This window comes from Aegilops tauschii, chromosome 7, assembly GCF_002575655.3.
Source record: "Aegilops tauschii subsp. strangulata cultivar AL8/78 chromosome 7, Aet v6.0, whole genome shotgun sequence".
Taxonomy (NCBI): Eukaryota; Viridiplantae; Streptophyta; class Magnoliopsida; order Poales; family Poaceae; genus Aegilops; species Aegilops tauschii.
Genome location: NC_053041.3, coordinates 529,535,468 through 529,555,597, shown reverse-complemented (window position 1 = coordinate 529,555,597; position 20,130 = coordinate 529,535,468). Strand labels below are relative to the sequence as shown.

Here is a 20,130-nt window from a genome sequence, read left to right as displayed (position 1 = left end):
CCTGGCGCGCCAAAGATGTCGGGGGAAATTGACACCTAGGAATCACTGGGATCCCTTCTACGGTTGGCGGGCGCGGGGTTGTGCAAAGAGCAGGTCTGACAGGAAGCACACCGATCGTTTACCCAGGTTCGGGCCGCGAAGATGCGTAATACCCTAGTCCTGCTTTGGTGGATGTATTTGAGTGTTCTTATGTTCTTGAGCTAGCTACAGGGTGTAACTTGCCCAAAAGATCCGAATCCTCCTCCTGGTCGCCTCGGGCGTCCTTTATAGACAAAAAGGGGTTGCCACATTGGCACACAGGAGGTGGAAAGGTGTATAGTGGATGAGTCTATCCTCTGGCACCGTCAGACAAACGCATTTAATGCACTGCCGACGTGCCCCTCTTGCTTTATCGGGGACGACAAGGAAGCACGTCCCAGCTGTCGCCGCCTCGCCTGGCTTCGACACGCGTCCGAGCTGACGAGGCGTCGTGGCTCCATGTTGGCTGGCTGCTGGGCTGGCGCGGTGGTGGAGCCTTCACGAAGATCTGCATGCCACCACGCAGGTGCTTGCTGGATCGGTCGTGGAGGCCGCTCGTCGCCACGCAGGTGCCTGCTCAGCTAGTTGAGCTGGCAGCTGCATGGGGACGACGGTGGTGTCTTGGCAGGCGTGGGCCTAGCTGTGGTCCCGCTGATGCTCTCGGCAAGGGCCTTGCCGGGGGCCCGGCAAGGGTCTTGCCGTGGTGTCGCGGTCGTCCCCGGCAAGGCGCTCGCCGGGGGTCTCATGGATTTCCTCGGCTAGGATCTCGCCGAGGGTCGTCGTCTTCTGGTCCTCATCTGATCTTGTGTGTTTATGATCTTGATAAAGATCTGCATGCCACCACAGAGGTGCCTCCCGAGCCTTGGTTCCAATGTGGTTTGTTGGTGGTGTTGGAACCCGTGGGCTCAAGGGTGGCACACTCTGCTGGCGTCGGGCAAGTTGCCCCGGCAAGGGTCTTGCCGGGGCCGCGGAGGCCGCCTCGCCCTTTTGCTCTTTGTGGTCTCTGGGTCTTGACGTTGCTCTGGTTGCCTTGTGCTCCAGCTTCCCTCCTCTGCCCTGTTCAGTGTGGTCGTGGGCGCGGCTCTGACTGCCCGTGCACAAGTAACGGGGTCAAAAAGAGAGCCCCTACTTTTGTACACCAACACTCCTTTTCGGAGGTAATCTTCACCATCACTCCGGTGTCAAACCAGCCTTTACTCCATGTCTGCCGACCTGCGCTAGACAGATCATCACTTCATTGAGCCGAGCCCAACCTTATCGGATCATCAGCTCGGCAAGCCGAACAAGAGTTCAGCACCGCGAAGACTAAATTATCACCCACACCATCGCCCCCACAGATTGCATGGGTCAGGCGCGCCGACATTGCCGCTCGGTCACTTCATCAATCCGGCTTTGACCGCGTCACAAGTTATGACCAGCGTCGGCATGACCGCACTGTTGTTTCTTCAAGCTGATGTCCATCACGCCGAACTGCTTCAACATCTCGGCTGACATGGCAGCTGCAACGTCTCCTTACCGATCCGCTCCGTTAACTCGGCCTAGCACGGGGGCTTCGCCATCTCTTCATCAGTCTACTCCGGTGACTTCGGCATCACCAGCCGACCAGCTTCATCATGTTAGTTGGACCAGGGGCTTTGCCTCGACGAGCCAACCTTTGCCAGCATCGCCATGCCATCGCTTCATCGCCCATCAGGCAATGGGTGTGTGGATCGAGTCCCAATTTTGGGAGTAACCTTTTTTCATATTGCTACAACAGGTAAACCAGGTGCTATTAATCCTAATAATTTTTTCTTGCTTGGGTTTATTTTTCCTGAGGAATTATTACTCTGTTTGTTCCATCATCTGTACACAGGTCTGCCAAATGGTGGCCGCATTAACGACGGTCGCGTGGTGGTTCGGTCAGTCACCGTATACTGTTCGGCGAATGCCGCATCCGGAACTCGGACCGGCCTGTGAATTCAGGCTTAGCCACGCCTTCACCACGTCACGCCGACGCCCTGCATCGACATTGACTTCGGCGCCAGGCCACATCTCTTTAAATAAATTGTTTTTGTGAAAAGCAATTATGCAAGGATTATATATATATATATATTATTCTTTTTGGACCACACTATTTTATGTGTGTAGGTCATCGACTTCGGCTGGGTCACGCGGGCACTTCGGCAAGCCAACGTCATCGACCCAATTGGCATAAATCGGCTCGCATGATCACCTTGTTGATCGAATTGCCATACCGACATGTTCGGTTGCCTTAGGGACTTCGGCATCATCAAGAGGGTCCTACCTCGTCAGGTGTTCGGCGCACGGGCCATATTTCTTTTATTACTCACTTTGCATAAATTATTAATCATGCAACCTTTAAAAAAATTATTACTATTATCTCCGGCTGGCACTATTTTCTGTGCACAGGTAAATGATCCGGGTTGGGAAGCGCTGTCACTTCGGCGTATCGACATACCACGTCACCTCGGCTAGACCGGGGGCTTCTTCAACACTTCATTAACCCATGCCGAGGACTTCGTCGTCATACTACCGGCCTACTCCGTCGCCTCAGTCAGACTGGGGATTACACCTGGCCACATTGGCCGTGCTACGTCGCCACTTCGGAGTGCCGAGCTCTTCGCCCCGCCACCTCGGGACCGGCTTGGGGGTTGGGACCTTGTCCCACATCAAGCTCGGACCACGTCATCAATGTCGAACACATTAACCAGCTAAGTCGCTTTCATGCTCAAAGTTTTTAATTTTTAATTTGTGTTCGGTTCGACCATGCTCACAAACGTTGTTTGATTAAAAACACTTCATTTCCCCTGTTAACTGGGGGCTCTTAAATTTATGTGAGCTGTTTTATAATAAGTGTTCTTCTTCTTAGTCGTCGCAAAGTCTTTTTCTATCACTCCTTTTTTCGACGCGAGTGTGTGGTCAATAGCCAGGGAGCCTAATTTCTCTCTCAAAGCCGCTAGTGTTTAGTTTGCTAAACTGGCCTAACGAGAAGTACTCCGCCTTCGGGATAGGAGGTCGAAGCCGTAGGCTGACCCGCTTGAAGTCTCGAGATAGGATGTGTCATGTTAAAGCACGACAGAAGCACAATTTTTTCCTAAGACCAATTTTCGGATTGGCACCGAACACTTGATTTAGTTCGGACGTCAAGTTTTTACTGAAGTTTTTGGTTTTCCAAGCCTATGGCACTTTTAAACTATTTGTGTGTTTCCAGCATAAGTCTCGCAGTGCAACGCCGGACACCTTTAGAGATTCGGCAAAAACATCCTCGGATATTGCTATATATGCATCGGTTTCGAATTGTGTCTTCGGACAATAGTTGTGTTGCCCTGCTCCTGCGCTTGCCTCCTACGTGCCGCTTTGTTCGGCTAGGTGTGCAAAGGGAGAACCACTGCGATTGTGCTTCCAGCTCGCTTGGTTAAGCGCCTCAGTGGAGAAAGCTGAAAACTGACTGTCACAATAAGCGTAAACTGGTCAGTAATCTGACGACTGTATTAAACTATAAGATCGATGGAGGTCACCCCGTGTTAAGCGACGGGCCGTTCATAATATTGGCCGAAGTGTTAACGGCTTGACCTCGGCTGTTGCCGAACATTAACCGGGGGCTAATATTTGGCCTCCCAACTTTAAGCTCCTATGACTAAGTGAAAGTTATAAAGCCCGCATATCTAATTGCCTCGTTTCCGCTAACACAACCGCCTTCGGGAAACAAGACATCGGCTAAGGGTTGTTTGTTATTGCGGAAACACCCTGTCTAGCATCTACAAGGGGGTGGAAGCTGACGATGGACCACTTACAACTGACAAACGGTCGCAACAAAGTCAAAATAAACATATCATCGACATTTGTATTTAATAGACAAGGGCCGCCTTCCGTAATCATCATTATAAAGCCATACATATGCATCAATTTGACTAAGATTTTGGCCAAGCTGGGTTGCCTGGCTCCTGTGCTTACCCCTATGTAACACCCCCAGTGCCATGCTACAGTAATCCCCTATTAATGGTGCCATGTCATCATGTTACTGTTGCTAATCTTCACTTGATCCAAATCACAATTCAAATTCAAATTTAAATTAACGTAAAAAAGTCTTCAAATGTCAAAACCTAAAATGTTCGGATTTTAGTATAATTTCCCCTGACCATTTACAGGTTGAATCCAACTTCATTTGACTCACAAATAAAATCCTAGAAATTATTAAATGGTCCAGCAGCAATTATTTTGGCCTTACTAAAATAAACAAATATTTATGCATTTCCAAAAATTACAAAAGAAACTTGTGTGTGTCATCGTTACATTGCATAGTATTTATGTGCCGAATCTCAGGATCAACATCCATTTGGTACCTCTTTTAATTATAAAACAGGAGCTTTATAGTTTAACCAAAATAAAATAAAAGATTGAAAAGGAAAGGAAAGTGCACTATGGGCTTATAGCCCAACACTACAGTGCACATCACAGCCCACCATCAGCCTTTCCTCCACCTCTTCAGAGAGGAGACCGAGGACGTGCGTGTCAAGCATCCATGGAGCCATGGCCATGGATGGCCTCCACGTAACCTCTCCCACCCTATAAGTGCGTCCCCAGGAAACCCTAGGTCCACCTCGACCGATCCCCTCACTTTCCCCCTCGCGCCGCTCTGCCTCTCTCTCACACTGGATCGAATTGATCACCGCGCACCGGAGCTTGCTGTCGACGACGCCATAGCCATCGTCCTCCCTGAGCCCCAAGAAGGCGTCCAGGAGCTCCGCCGGCCTCGTCCACGTAGACTGCAAGCGCCAGATCAAGTTCATCACCCCTTCACCGAGCGGATCGAGCTCGCCTTCATCCTCTGCCCCGCCGGACGTTGCCGTTCGATTCGTCGCCACCGAGCCCTCCCCGAGCCCGCTACGCACCTCTGCAGGCGCACAGTGAGCTCCTCTGTCGATTCCCCGTCTTCCCCCTCGAATCCCCTCCGTTCCGTCGTTGTTCTGCCGTGGCCAAAGCTCGCAGTGGCCGTCCCGAATCCCGTGCTCGTCGCGTCCAGGCCGCGCCTTGGCCGCCCTGTGGCCAGGCTCCATGCGGGTGCCGCGCGGCACGCCACGCCTGGCTTGCCGTTGCAGCCCGCGCCACCGCTGCCCACTGCTCCCGTGTGCCCCGTGCTCCTTGGCTGCTGACTGTTGCGTGCTGCTTGTTGCCCGGTGGTGCTCGCTTGCTGCTCCCGCATACTGCTGCTGCTACTTCCTCCTGCTGCCGCTACTAAGCTGCTGCTCCTGCCGCTACCCTGCTCCTTGCATTGCTGCTGCTTTGCTCACTGCTGCCGCTGCCTAGCTTCAATGCTGCTGCTGCGCTGCTATGCTGCCGCTTGTGGTTGTCCATGGACAAGGCCATGGCCGAGTGTGCGTGCTGTGTGTGTGGTGTATGCGTACAGTGTGTGTTGGGTGTGTGACTAGCTAGGATTAGTTCAGGACTAATTTTAATTTAGGTTTGTGGACTAATTGGGGACTAGTTTAATCTATGCTAAGTAGCCCCATGTGTTCAATTAGACTAGTTATTAAATTAGTTAGTCTAATAGAAAATGACATGTGGGTCACCCCCTTTCTGTTTTGACTAGTCAAATTGACTTGGTCAACCCGAATTAAATAAAACCAAAAATTTCAGAAAATGATTAAAACTTTGAAAAATCATATAAAATAAACTGCAACTCGGATGAAAATGTTTTCTACATGGAAGTTGCTCAGAAAAATCCAACGAATCCGGATATGCGGTCTGTTTACCTGTCAGATGCCTCTAACTATCTGAACCAGGAACATTCCCCCTCCGGTCATCTGTCTGACACAGGTCTGGAACCGGGAAAACATTCCCGGTTGAATTCCCCCTTCACCTACATCGTGTAGCCATACGTTAGGTCACACCCGGCACATCATATTGCAACGTTATGCTTTGTGATGCTATGTTTGCTTTATATTACTGTTTCTTCCCCCTCTTCTCTCCGGTAGACCCCGAGACCGATGCTGCCCCTGTGATCGACTACGTCGACGACGACCCCTCCTTGCCAGAGCAACCAGGCAAGCCCCCCCTTTAATCATTCCGATATTGCCCATTCCATTCTCTGATGCTTGCATTAGATTTTGCTACTGTTATTGTTTGCTCCTATTCTGATGCATAGCCTGCTTTTGTAACCTGCTCATTGTACCTTACCTGCTTATCTTAAACTGCTTAGTATAGGTTGGTTATTGATCCATCAGTGACCCCCACCTTATCCTTGTTGCCCCTGCTTCATCATTGAAGACCCGATCAACGGGATCGAAAACCAGGCCCCGACACCGCTCATCACTTTCCCCTTAGTTGCTCGACACTACTGGGTTACTATCGAGTGCCGAGGGTGAGACCTCTACAGCACTTCTGATATTAACCCTGTAGTGTAGCTATTCAGTCGTGGTCATCGGGGGTGATTCCGCCTTAACCACTTCCGATACGACACTGTCGTGCAACCCCTCAAGTGTGAACCTCGGGGGTGGTTCCTCTTACGTTCACCTTGATGATTACATCGAGTGGAATTCACCGGGGGTGATTCCTCAGGTTTTCCCCTTGATGTTTGGGCACACGGATAGTTGGAGTTTACCACTGTTACTTGGAAAGGCGGGTCGACCCTGAGGGGTACCCGCGAGTGATGTGGAGACGGGTTGACCTGGAGGGTGCCCGCGAGATAATAACGAGGCGTGGCCGGGCATTCCTAGCCCTTGCCGCAAGTCCTCGAGATGGGGCAACGGGGTCACATCTTTCGTGAGTCTCTGCTTGTTACTGCGCGTTCCTAATCCACTACGATTTGGATATTTGATCCGAGGGGCCTCTGGCCTGATAGCACTAACCATCATGTGGGCATAGTATGGGCGTTCTGCGTCGTATGCATCAGCCGAAGCTTAATAGACGTCATGCGACTGAGCGACGCGCGCCGGGTTGGACTGGTAAGCTCCCGCCTTTTGTAAGGAGGTAGATAGGTCTGCTCACCGGCCGCCCACGCAATGTGCAGGAGTTCCCGGGGCGATGGCCCATGACCCCTGGGGGCATAGGTTTAGTCCGGCGTGCTTGACCTCTCTATTAAGCCTAGGTCGGGTTGCGGCGTATTGTTTGGCCGAGGCTGTGCATGACCCAGGAAAGTGTGTCCGGCCGGAGTTAATCGAGCGTGGTGGGTAAGTTGGTGCACCCCTGCAGGGAAGAAAACATCTATCGATAGCCTGTCCTACGGTAACGGACACTTGGAGTTATATCCCAATCGATACAACTAGAACTGGATACTTGTGATGAGAACTGGATGGTGATGAGAATTGATTTGTGATGATAACTGGATAGTATGGCTCTGGGATTTTCTTTCTCACAGGGAGTCGGGAAAGGATCTCTGGCCGAGGTTGATAACACTTCTACTACTTTGCTTTATGCTACTCTACTCCCTCATGTTGCTGCAAGATGGTGGTTTCCAGAAGATGCTAGTCTTCGATAGGACTAGGCTCTCCCCTCTATTCTGGCATTTCTGCAGCCCAGTCCACATATACAGCCTTCCTTTGATAATGTTGCATATGTAGTGTAAATCCTTGCTTGCGAGTACTTTGGATGAGTACTCACGGTTGCTTTGCTCCCCCTTTTCCCCCTTTCTTCTTCTTTCCGGTTGCTGCAACCAGATGGCAGAGCCCCGGAGCCAGATGCCACCGTTGATGCCTACTACTATGTGGAGACCGCCGACAACCAGGAGTAGTTAGGAGGCTCCCAGGCAGGAGGCCTTGCCTTTTCGATCGTTGCTACTTTTGTGCTAGCCTTCTTAAGGCAGACTTTTCTAACTTATGTCTGTACTTAGATATTATTGATTCCGCTGACTCTTGTGTTTTCAAGCTTATGTATTTGAGCCCTCGAGGCCCATGGCTTGTAATATAAAGCTTGTATTATTTTTATTTGTGTCTAGAGTTGTGTTGTGATATCTTCCCGTGAGTCCTTGATCTTAATCGTACACATTTGCGTGTATAATTAGTGTACAATTGAATCGAGGACGTCACAAGTTAGTATCAGAGCCGACTGCCTGTAGGTAGCCCCCTTTCCAACTCCTTGGCCGAAGTTGAGTCTAGTCACTGAAAAACTTTTACTAACATTGGCTGTGTGTCTTACGGGCCCACGTCGCCATTGGGTGGTATTAGGATCTTTTTCTCCTCGTTTATACTCTGGGATTCTGATATCTTTTCTATTCGGGTTAAACATTTTACTAACTCTGACATTAGGTTCTCGTACCCACTTCCTCTCGGAGAGCCCCGACATTATCGATGATCGCTTGCTTCGCCAGAAGATTCTGGGGATACTCCTCAATGTTTCTCGAGACCCTGTGCCAACTGCCTTGCAGTTCCTCACCATCGATAATCCCCCTGAATAACATCCTTGCCGCTTATACCCTCATCCCTAGTTGCTCCTGTTATTACAAGATACCACTAGTACTCTCCATTGTTCCGAGAATCCTTTGTGCCTTCTGCTTTGCAGCTTCTTTTCGAACCGCGGATAATTCACTTAACCGGGGTTCGTTCATCCCCAGTTGTTTATTTTCCTTCCAAAATACCTGAAAAGGCTATCTGATCTTTCAAAAATCCTCTGTAGCATATTGCTCTTGATTCTCCTTTTCTGCTTGCATAATGGATGCTTCCCATATGTCTAGCAATTTTCATTAGTATCCTTTGACACCATCATTTTGTTCCTATTGATTCAACATATGAGCGAATGCGCGCAATCATCAGTTGATCCTTTCAAATTGTCTTTCCAGCTCAGACGTCATTTTGAACATGAGCTGGTTCTCGACCAATCAATTGCCGACGATTGTAACCGTGAGTCTATACAACTTATCCGTCCTTTATCAGAGCGTTGCTTCTGATCTCTTGATTTGGAAATCATAAATTCCTTGGCATTTGAGCTCAAATTAGTCAGTTGTTTCTATAATTTGATCTCCTTGCATTCTTTCTTTTTCTGGTTGGGTACCGATGCTCACATCAGATCCCTTGTGGACCACCAGCTCCTTTATTGGATTTTATCCGACAGTGTCCTTCATAATTAAGAACCTTGTGAGCGTTTCCTCGGATACATAATGCGTTTGGTACTTTGTATTCTCTAATTTGGCTAACCATGGTCTACTGTCGAGCTTGTGTTGTGTTCTCCTGAAGTTTGTGGCATATGTTCCTGAGATGCCCTGACGGGTTGAGCCAATGCCTTACCTAATCTGTGTGAGCCCAAAAGATTTCACGGGTCATACTCATCTAGTTTTTCACCAGGTAAAACTTCCAACACCAATGCCATTTTCGAAACGTGAGGTGAATGCAAGTTTGTGCTTTGGAGAAGTGGGAGTCGACCTTGAACTTTGTGTTCATGCCCATGGACCCGATGTGGAACTTATCATGGAAGCTTCTTGTAACCCTTGTTATAAGTTTATCTTGTATCTGGGAATTGATCCTTTGCAATCGTGGTTCCAACCATATTTTCTCCTTGATTCCATATCCCGGACAAGATAAAATACTTGTCTTCTTTAGATCATTTCACCTGTCCAACCTATATTCTGTTCTACCTACAAGTATTGCCCCTGTTATCTCGAGGATATTGTGTCATTGCACTACCTCTTGTGAATTCTTATTGGGATGATACTCCCTCACATCATTCGTAGCCTGATCGAATTGTGTGTCGGAGTAAATGACCACGGGTAGCCTAACCGACTCCCCTGGCTCTTCAAAAATTATCGGGCCGATCGAGCCTTCAAGCACTCAAAGCACAGGGCCGCCTTCCCCTGGCCGGCTATCTCACAGGCCGACTACTGAAAGGCGTCCCGGCCCTAAAACCCTCCCGAAGAAAGCCACAAGAAGGCCGACTCTAAGAAGCCGGCCACAAGAAGACCGACTCCACGATGCCGGCCACAAGAGGGCCGGCTCCCGACAAGCGGCCAAGATTGCACCCTCAAGGACTGCACCCACATAACGATGACGAGACGGGGCATGGCTACAGTAAAGCGTGCCACCCCTGAATCCCGGAGCACGCATGGCCACAGTGTGCCATACGGGTCGGCAATCCCCCGTCCGGCGCGACACTGTTGCCGTGTTGACCATGACACCACCCACGACAGGCTGTCAGTATGGCCCGCGGGCGGCGGGCCCCTTCAGCCAGAGAGACACTCGAAGGCGGCCAAGCCCCCCCAGTCGGCCTGGGGTGTAGCCGGCTCCCAATAGCCGGCTACCTCACTCCCTCGAAGTATGTGCATCATTAAGGAGACAAGACGAGGTAAGACTATAGAGAGAGCCCGCCAGACGGCGGCACTATAGCCATGCTTACCTCGGCAAAGCCCTCGTCATCAGGGGCGAGGCTACAGTAACCAGCCGCAGGCAAGACCCCCAGGCGGTGGGGCCGGCCTGTCGGCCAAGAGGCCGGCAGCCGGCGGGACCCACCAGTTGGCGGGCCCCAGCGGCCGGCGGAGAAGCCGGCGGATACAGACACTGACGGCCTGGACCCGCATCCAGCCGGATTACCATTGTACCCCTGGGGGGTAGGCCTATATAAACCCCCCAGAGCAGCCATGCAAAGGGTTGATCTCTTAGAGTTTTAGACACCACATAGAGAGAAGAGGAGAGCTAGCCTTGCCCTTCTTCTTCCTCTAACCGAACAGCTCAAGGAGCCACTTGTAGCCACTTGTGTTGATCTAGTGATCATGCGGAGGCCCCGCAGAGCAGGACTAGGGGTGTTATCTCCACGGAGAGCCCCAAACCTGGGTAAGATTCGCCGGCGTGCATGTCTTCGCCTTATCCCGTTTCCAGGCACCGGCGATGTCTTATTGGCTCCCACAATGATAAGCCACCCGTTGGCATATGTCGCACCTACCACCCAACATTTGGCGCCCACCGTGGGGCCAGGTGCACCGTCGTCCGGAGACCTGTTCTGGACAGGAACCCATTTCCTTCCCAGCGAGCGTAGCCAGCCCGGCATGTCCGATGGCGTTTGCTCCGACGCGCTGCAAGGCGTCGACGACGCCTGCGCGGCGAGCTGCCTCGCCGATCTTCTTGGTGAGGCTCGCATCTCCGACGAGCCTGCGTCCGACGCGGGCACAGACTGCCCCGAGAACCGCCTCGTCAGCCTCCTCGATCAGCTTCACGTCTCCAGCGAGCCTGCTGTGGATTTGGAGTCGGTCGGCTCCACCGACCCGATGCTTGTCGACTCCAACACGGCATCGCTTGACGCCTTCCCCACCATAGAAACTACGCATAGACCTAGCTCATGATGCCACTGAAGGTGATCGTAGCAGAAATTTAAAATTTTCTACGCATCACCAAGATCAATCTATGGAGTCATCTAGCAACGAGGGAGAGGACTGCATCTACATACCCTTGTAGATCGCGAGCGGAAGCGTTCAAGTGAACGGGGTTGATGGAGTCGTACTCGTCGTGATCCAAATCACCGATGACCGAGCGCCGAACGGACGACACCTCCGCGTTCAACACACGTACGAAGCAGCGACGTCTCCTCCTTCTTGATCCAGCAAGGGGGAAGGAGAGGTTGATGGAGATCCAGCAGCACGACGGCGTGGTGGTGGAAGTAGCGGGGATCTTGGCAGGGCTTCGCCAAGCTCAGCGAGAGGGAGAGGTGTCACGGGAGGGAGAGGGAGGCGCCAAGGGCTGTGGTGCGGCTGCCCTCCCTCCCCTCCACTATATATAGGGGCCCTGGGGGGCGCCGGCCCCTGGGAGATCCAATCTCCAGGGGGGCGGCGGCCAAGGGGGGTGGCTTGCCCCCCAAGCCAAGTGGGCGCCCCCACCCCTAGGGTTTCCAACCCTAGGCGCAGGGGGAGGCCCAAGGGGGGCGCACCAGCCCACTAGGGGCTGGTTCCCTTCCCACTTCAGCCCATGGGGCCCTCCGGGATAGGTGGCCCCACCCGGTGGACCCCCGGGACCCTTCCGGTGGTCCCGGTACAATACCGGTGACCCCCGAAACTTTCCCGGTGGCCGAAACTGGACTTCCTATATATAATTCTTCACCTCCGGACCATTCCGGAACTCCTCGTGACGTCCGGGATCTCATCCGGGACTCCGAACAACTTTCGGATTTCCGCATACTAATATCTCTACAACCCTAGCGTCACCGAACCTTAAGTGTGTAGACCCTACGGGTTCGGGAGACATGCAGACATGACCGAGACGACTCTCCGGTCAATAACCAACAGCGGGATCTGGATACCCATGTTGGCTCCCACATGTTCCACGATGATCTCATCGGATGAACCACGATGTCGAGGATTCAATCAATCCCGTATACAATTCCCTTTGTCAATCGGTACGTTACTTGCCCGAGATTCGATCATCGGCATCCCAATACCTCGTTCAATCTCGTTACCGGCAAGTCACTTTACTCGTACCGTAATGCATGATCCCGTGACCAACCACTTGGTCACTTTGAGCTCATTATGATGATGCATTACCGAGTGGGCCAGAGATACCTCTCCGTCATACGGAGTGACAAATCCCAGTCTCGATCCGTGTCAACCAAACAGACACTTTCAGAGATACCTGTAGTGTACCTTTATAGTCACCCAGTTACGTTGTGACGTTTGGTACACCCAAAGCACTCCTACGGCATCTGGGAGTTACACGATCTCATGGTCTAAGGAAATGATACTTGACATTGGAAAAGCTCTAGCAAACGAACTACACGATCTTTGTGCTATGCTTAGGATTGGGTCTTGTCCATCACATCATTCTCCTAATGATGTGATCCCGTTATCAATGACATCCAATGTCCATAGTCAGGAAACAATGACTATCTGTTGATCAACGAGCTAGTCAACTAGAGGCTTACTAGGGACACGTTGTGGTCTATGTATTCACACATGTATTACGATTTCCGGATAACACAATTATAGCATGAACAATAGACAATTATCATGAACAAGGAAATATAATAATAACCATTTTATTATTGCCTCTAGGGCATATTTCCAACACCAACGTGGTGATCATCGACGACCCTCTTCCTCGAGCCGACAGTGGCGGCAGCACTGTCACTGAGGTGCTGGTCATCAGCCATGGCGCTGCCTCAGGCAAGAACGCCCACGACGCCCTACAAGCGGCGCTACATGACCTGTCCGCCCCCATCCCGGCCGACGCCGACGCCGAGACACTGGAGGCACGCCGCCTCGCCCTCATCGCGGAGGGCCAGAAGATAGCATCCGTGAGACGTCTCACTGAGGCTCACCAGCGCGAAGTCGACCGCGCCGCCTTTGGTGCGCCGCCACCTGGCGGGCCGAGCCGAGCCGGCATCGTCAAGAAGTGCGGCGCGGCCATCGCCAGCATGCTGGGAGCAGACCGCCCAGTCTACACCACGCCACTCGAGAACCTGCGTGCCGCTCAGGCGGCCGTAGACGAGCTGAACGGGCTGGGGGCCGACGAGCTCCCGTACATGACTAGACGCATCCAGCAGCTGATCGACGCGGCCGCAGAGCGGCATGAAGCCAGCGCCCGCGCTGAAAGTCCTCCCCCACACCGAGAGCACGACGCAACATCCCGGACGCCGACTGCAAGTGGCGCCCGCGCGAGAAAAGACAAGGAGCCGGCTACTAGCCGTAGTCGGACTCGGCTCACCATCGAGCGCGACGTAGAAAGCCGCCCCCGAGCTGTGGAACGACGAGGCAATCCGCCTCCTCCCCCGCCTCGTGGGGGAGATATCCCACCCCGCCGCCTGTTACGCATCCGACTCTCGGCGACCGACTAGGCCACCACGAAGGAGTCGGCGAGAATGACGCCCGCCACCGGATCGACCGCCTAGCGCGATCCCTGGTGCTAGAAGAAGATGATGATGTCGGCCCGCCTTGCTTTGGCCCCCGCATCCACGACGAGCCCTTCTCCAAAGGTTTCTCACTCCCAAGAGACACGCCAAAATACAACGGCTCCGTGAAGCCGGAAGACTGGTTGATCGATTACTCCACAGCAGTCCGCATAGCAAACGGCAACAGGCGCGTTGCCGTGAAGTATGTCCCGCTCATGCTTCAAGGCACGACACACACCTGGTTGAATAGCCTCAAGCCCTACAGCATCAACAGCTGGCTAGACTTCACGGAAGTCTACATCCGCAATTTCACCAGCACATACAAGCGGCCTCCCAAGCCTCGCCAGCTTTCCTTGTGTGTCCAAGGGCCCAGCGAATCAACTCGCGACTACCGCACGCGTTGGGCCGAGCTCCGCAACTCCTGCGAAGGGGTGCACGAGGTTCAAGCCATAGAGTACTTCACCGCCGGGTGCCGAGAGGGCACCCTCCTCAAGCACCGGCTCCTCTGCGACGAGCCGACTACCCTCGACGAGCTGCTGATCATAGCAGACAAGTACGCCACGGCCGACTCTTCAATGAAGACTGAGCTTCGAGTGGATGCCTCTGGAAAGGTGCTCGCTCTGGCTCCCAAGACGCCGGCCGGTGACTCCAATCGACGCCCGTACCCAAACGACAACAAGCGCAAGGCCCCTATGCCGCCTTCCACCAGTCGGCAAGTAGCCACAGTCGAAGACGAACAACCTGAAGGGCGGCCCATGCCCAAGAAGCAGAAGGGCGGTAGGCCGGCTTGGCAGCCGGCTTTCTCCTATGGGCAAACCCTTGATCCCCTCTGCAAGTTCCACAGCGGCGCGAAGCCGTCCAACCACATGACTCGGAAGTGTCATTGGCTCACGCGAATCTCTAAAGGCGAAGGGCTGGTGCCGCCTCCACCTGCTGGCCAGCCACCTCCAGCCCCTTAGCAGCCGGCTGCTCGACCAGCAGTCGGAGCCATTCAAGACGAGTTCCCGGACAAGCATGCCGCCTACGTCGTCTTTACAAGCCAAACTGAAGACAGACGCAGTCGGCGTCGACAACACCAAGAAGTCAACGCGGTCGCCTCTAACAACCCAGAGTTTATGCATTGGTCTGAGAAGCCTATAAGCTGGAGCCGGGCCGATCACCCAGAGGTGATGCTGTCTCCCGGGTCTTATGCATTGGTGTTGGTCGCCACCCTCGCGACAGAAAGGCGAGCTGCCCGTTTCTCCCGAGTACTGATTGACGGTGGGAGCAGCATCAACATACTGTACCGTGACACCATGGAGAAGCTGAACATCAAGACGAAGCAACTCATGCCAAGCCGGACTGTGTTCCATGGCATTGTACCCGGCCTGTCCTGCTCACCAATCGGTAAGGTCAAGATAGATGTTCTCTTCGGAGGCAAGGATCACTTCCGCCGAGAAGCAGTCTGGTTTTAAGTGGTGGATCTAGAGAGCCCTTACCACGCGTTGCTTGGCCAACCTGCCCTGGCCAAGTTCATGGCTATGCCCCACTACGCCTACCTCAAGATGAAGATGCCTAGTTCAAAGGGGATCATCACCATGTCGGAGACTACAAGAAATCCTCTGAGTGTGCTGTAGCCAGCAGCTGGCTGGCCGAGTCCCTCATGATTGCCGAAGAAAAAAAGATGCTGGACCAAGTCGTGGCCATGGCCGGCAAGCAGCTGGCCCTGTCCCCTGACCCCAAGGAATATGATGCTCAAGGCTCCTTCCAGCCAGCCAAGGAAACAAAGAAGATACTTCTGGACCCAGAGAACCCGGAGAGGTTTGCCATCATTGGAGCAAACCTGGACAACAAATAGGAAGGTGAGCTCGTCGATTTCCTCCGTGAGAATCGGGACATCTTTGCATGGTCCCCAAAGGACATGCCGGGTGTTCCGAAGGATTTCGCCGAGCACAAGCTACACGTCCGAGTAGACGCAAAACCAGTCAAACAACCTCTCCGCCGACTGTCGGAGGAAAAGAGAAGGATTGTAGGAGAAGAGATAGCCCGGCTTCTGGCAGCCGGCTTCATTATGGAGGTGTGTTTCCAGAATGGCTTGCCAACCCGGTCCTTGTATTGAAGAAAAACAATAAATGGCGCATGTGTATAGATAATACCAGCCTCAACAAAGCCTGCCCCAAAGATCCGTTTGCCTTACCTCGAATCGATCAAGTGATAGACTCCACAGCCGGATGTGAGCTGTTGAGTTTCTTGGATGCTTACTCAGGCTACCATCAGATCAAGTTGGATCCAGCCGACCGCCTGAAGACCGCCTTCATCACACCATTCGGAGCTTTCTGCTACCTGACTATGACATTCGGCTTGAGAAATGCCGGTGCCACTTTTCAGCGTTGCATGCAGAAATGCCTCCTCAAGCAACTCGGCAAAAATGCCCACGTCTATGTAGACGATATTGTGGTGAAGACGGAGAAGCGCGGCACCCTGCTGGAAGACCTCAGAGAAACATTCGACACCTTGCGCCGGTTTCAGATCAAGCTCAACCCTGAGAAATGCGTGTTCGGAGTACCAGCCGACCAGCTTCTAGGCTTCTTGGTCTACAGTCAACAACGACGCGCCCCCGCGAAGAAGAAGACAAAGTAGTTGCTGGGTGATCCGGCCCGACTGCTCAGCAGTCGGCCCGAATCTCGGGGGCTACACCCAGCGGGTGCGCTGATGCGCCCCCCGAAGAAAAAGACAAAGTAGTTGCCGGGAGATCCGGCCCGACTGCTTAGCAGTCGGCCCAAATCTCGGGGGCTACACCCAGCGGGTGCGCTGGCGCGCCCCCGCAAAGAAGACAAAGTAGCTGCCGGAAGTTCCGGCCCGACTGCGAAGCAGTCGGCCCAAATCTCGGGGGCTACACCCAGTGTGTGCGGTGGCGCACCCCCACGGAAGATTGCAGACAAGAGAAGAGTTTTGTCCGGCTCCCAACAACAGGCAGAATAGAAAAAAGAAGAAAAGGGCGCTGCTAGCCGCCTCACTGCCTGGCCGGCTGTGGCAAGCCGGCTCGGCCGCGTTCTGCTTGCCGCCTGGCCGGTCATGCCCGACCGGCTGGACCCTCCTCGAGCGCCTAGAGGCGCGAGGGCTATACCCAGCGGGTGCGCCGACGCGCTCCGCGAGCGCCGAGCCGCGCCGGCTGTCTTCAACGACCTCCGCCGCGACTACACGAAAATCAATGTGAGCTCTTCACCCGCATATTTTTGCACCGCGAAAGCACGGATAACCTCGAGCGATGCTCGAGGGGCCATCTCCGCATTTTATTACAGTTGCATCACTGTTCGCCCCGGCGCTAGCCAGAGTTGGCCCGGGGGCTAGCCACTTGGCCTGAGACGTTAGTTCCCGCATACGGCTTAGTAGCGTGCGCGGTACCAAAGGCCCACTCTTAGTCACAGACCGCAGAGCGGCTGTCTGGCTAGCAAGAGTGAACGCTGGAGGCCACCCACGCGAAAAACGTCCGGGAAGAGAAACGCTTCGGGCGACCCGACCGTTTCCTTTACAAGTATCAACTCGGTTGAATCTGCTCCCAGACTCTGAGTACTGTACACTCCGTTTCGCGGCCCACTCTCAGCCACAGACCGTAGAGTGGCTGTTCGGCAAGCAAGAGCACAAGCCAAAAAGCGGAGAGAACACGAAAAAGATTAAGGGGGCTCGGACGAAACCGAGTCGGCACCCTCTGCATAAAACTTGCAATGCTTAAAGCAAACATTTGATATATCTGCGTGGACTAACTTCATCTTTTTTTATGATCATTTCCATGGGGAATCCCCCTCCTCGCTCGGAGGCTCGGAGACTACATTAACACCTGCCAAGGAACCTCCGCCCAACTTTGCCAAGTTGCCCGGAGGCTCGGGGGCTACTGTCGGAGTAAATGACCACGGTAGCCTAACCGACTCCCCCTGGCTCTTCAAAAATTATCGGGCCGATCAAGCCTTCAAGCACCCAAAGCACAGGGCCGCCTTCGCCTGGCCGGCTATCTCACAGGCCGACTACTGGAAGGCGGCCCGACCCTAAAACCCTCCCGAAGAAAGCCACAAGAAGGCCGACTCCAAGAAGCCGGCCACAAGAAGACCGACTCCACGATGCCGGCCACAAGAGGGCCGGCTCCCGGCAAGCGGCCAAGATTGCACCCTCAAGGACTGCACCCACATAACGGTGACGAGACGGGGCGTGGCTACAGTAAAGCCTGCCACCCCCGAATCCCGGAGCACGCATGGCCACAGTGCGCCGTACGGGTCGGTCATCCCCGTCCGGCGCGACACTGTTGCCATGTTGACCAAGACGCCACCCACGACAGGCTATCAGTACGGCCCGCGGGTGGTGGGCCCCTTCAGCCAGAGAGACGCTCGAAGGCGGCCAAGCCCTCCCAGTCGGCCTGGGGTGTAGCCGGCTCCCAATAGCCGGCTACCTCACTCCCTCGAAGTATGTGCATCATTAAGGAGACAAGACGAGGTAAGACTACAGTGAGAGCCCGCCAGACGGTGGCAATGTAGCCATGCTTACCTCGGCAAAGCCCTCGTCATCAGGGGCGAGGCTACAGTAACCAGCCGCAGGCAAGACCCCCAGGCGGTGGGGCCGGCCTGTCGGCCAAGAGGCCGGCAGCCGGCGGGACCCACCAGTCGGCGGGCCCCAGCGGCCGGCGGAGAAGCCGGCAGATACAGACACTGACGGCCTGGACCCGCATCCAGCCGGATTACCATTGTAACCCTGGGGGGTAGGCCTATATAAACCCCCCAGGGCACCCATGCAAAGGGTTGATCTCTTAGAGTTTTAGACACCACATAGAGAGAAGAGGAGAGCTAGCCTTGCCCTTCTTCTTCCTCTAACCGAACAGCTCAAGGAGCCACTTGTGTTGATCTAGTGATCATGCGGAGACCCCGCAGAGCAGGACTAGGGGTGTTATCTCCACGGAGAGCCCCGAACCTGGGTAAGATTCGCCGGCATGCATGTCTTCGCCTTATCCCGTTTCCAGGCACCGGCGATGTCTTACTGGCTCCCACAATGATAAGCCACCCATTGGCATATGTCGCACCTACACCCGACATTGTGCTACCTGGTCCTTATGCCCGGAGCAACTTTCGATGACGAGCTAAGCCTACGTCGATCTTCCTCATCTTATCATTTCACCTCGAACAACAAGCTTGATTTCGAGCTTGTGTCAAATCCATGGTTCTCATAGCCTTTCACTTCATCCTTCCTTTTGCTTGATGTCGTCGCTACTCGATGGCATCTTCATAGAGTCTCTCAACAAAATTTGTCGTGATCACCGTCAACACTTTGGCTTCTTCAGAGATGTCAAATGAATTCATGGCTAGAAATACCATCCCTTCCCCTCGATGGTTTGTGATATCATCGATGACATCCTTGACTTCCTGCCAACACAGACCTGGTCGTGTTTGGTTATTCCTTACGTTCCGAGATAATCTTGGAAGTGTTCGTTTGTATCTTTTGAGATCTTCAGATCTAACTCTTACCCGAAACACCATGTTATTGCTACCTTGAAGCATGACTATGGTACTCTGTATATCAACAAGAACATTGGAAGCACAACGCTAAATGTTTCTTGATTTATTATTCAAACACCGTTGTGTGGGTAATATCATGATTCTTCCCTCGCCCCTTTGTCTAAATAGTTTTGAACTTGCTGTCCTATCATGTATATCATGCTCCGCCTTTCCTTGGGGAGGATATGCCCTCAATTTTTGTGTGCAAACACATTTTTCCTCTCCTTTGGTCTGATTAATCCCAATAATCACATTTTCCTTTCCGTTGGTTTGTTAGTCTTTCTTTTGATCTATATGATAAAAGCAGAAATGATTCGCTGCTTATAAAAACACCTCAGGGTACAATTCGGTCAGTATGACCTTGTTACTAATGTTGATGGCATTCCGGTAGCCATCGATGGAATAGAACTTTGCCTATTGGTCCGCCTCGTCTTAACGAGCAGGAAAATGGTTCTCGTCGTCCCTCGCCCTTGGTACCAATGTTGTTGTCGGCATAACTGACAAGCTATCCTCTTACATGTCTTGCTGTCATGACCGTGCAAGATGCCAGTGCCCTTTCTACCATTAACCCACATGGTGGGCCCACAACCCATAGTTCCACATGATTGAAACCTGACTCTCCTGTATATCTTTGATTCCAAAATATTCTTGCATTTGGCTTCGTATCATGTCACACGCCACCTTCCGAGAGATGATCTATTCCCGATGCTCTGAACCCCTTTCTCACACTCTGTTCATGTATCAATCGTTTGCTCATTCGGTTGAAACTTCCTCTTTGTACCTTCTTACTTTGCTCTCGATG

General features: G+C 53.1%; 1 long non-coding RNA gene across 1 annotated transcript; it reads left to right on the top strand.

The window, feature by feature from the left end:
* Positions 1-4,281: 4,281 nt before the first annotated feature.
* Positions 4,282-7,940, top strand: LOC141027726 (uncharacterized). The gene is made up of 2 exons (XR_012189542.1): positions 4,282-4,925; positions 7,674-7,940. It is a non-coding gene; the product is annotated as an uncharacterized lncRNA (long non-coding RNA).
* The last annotated feature ends 12,190 nt before the right edge of the window (positions 7,941-20,130 follow it).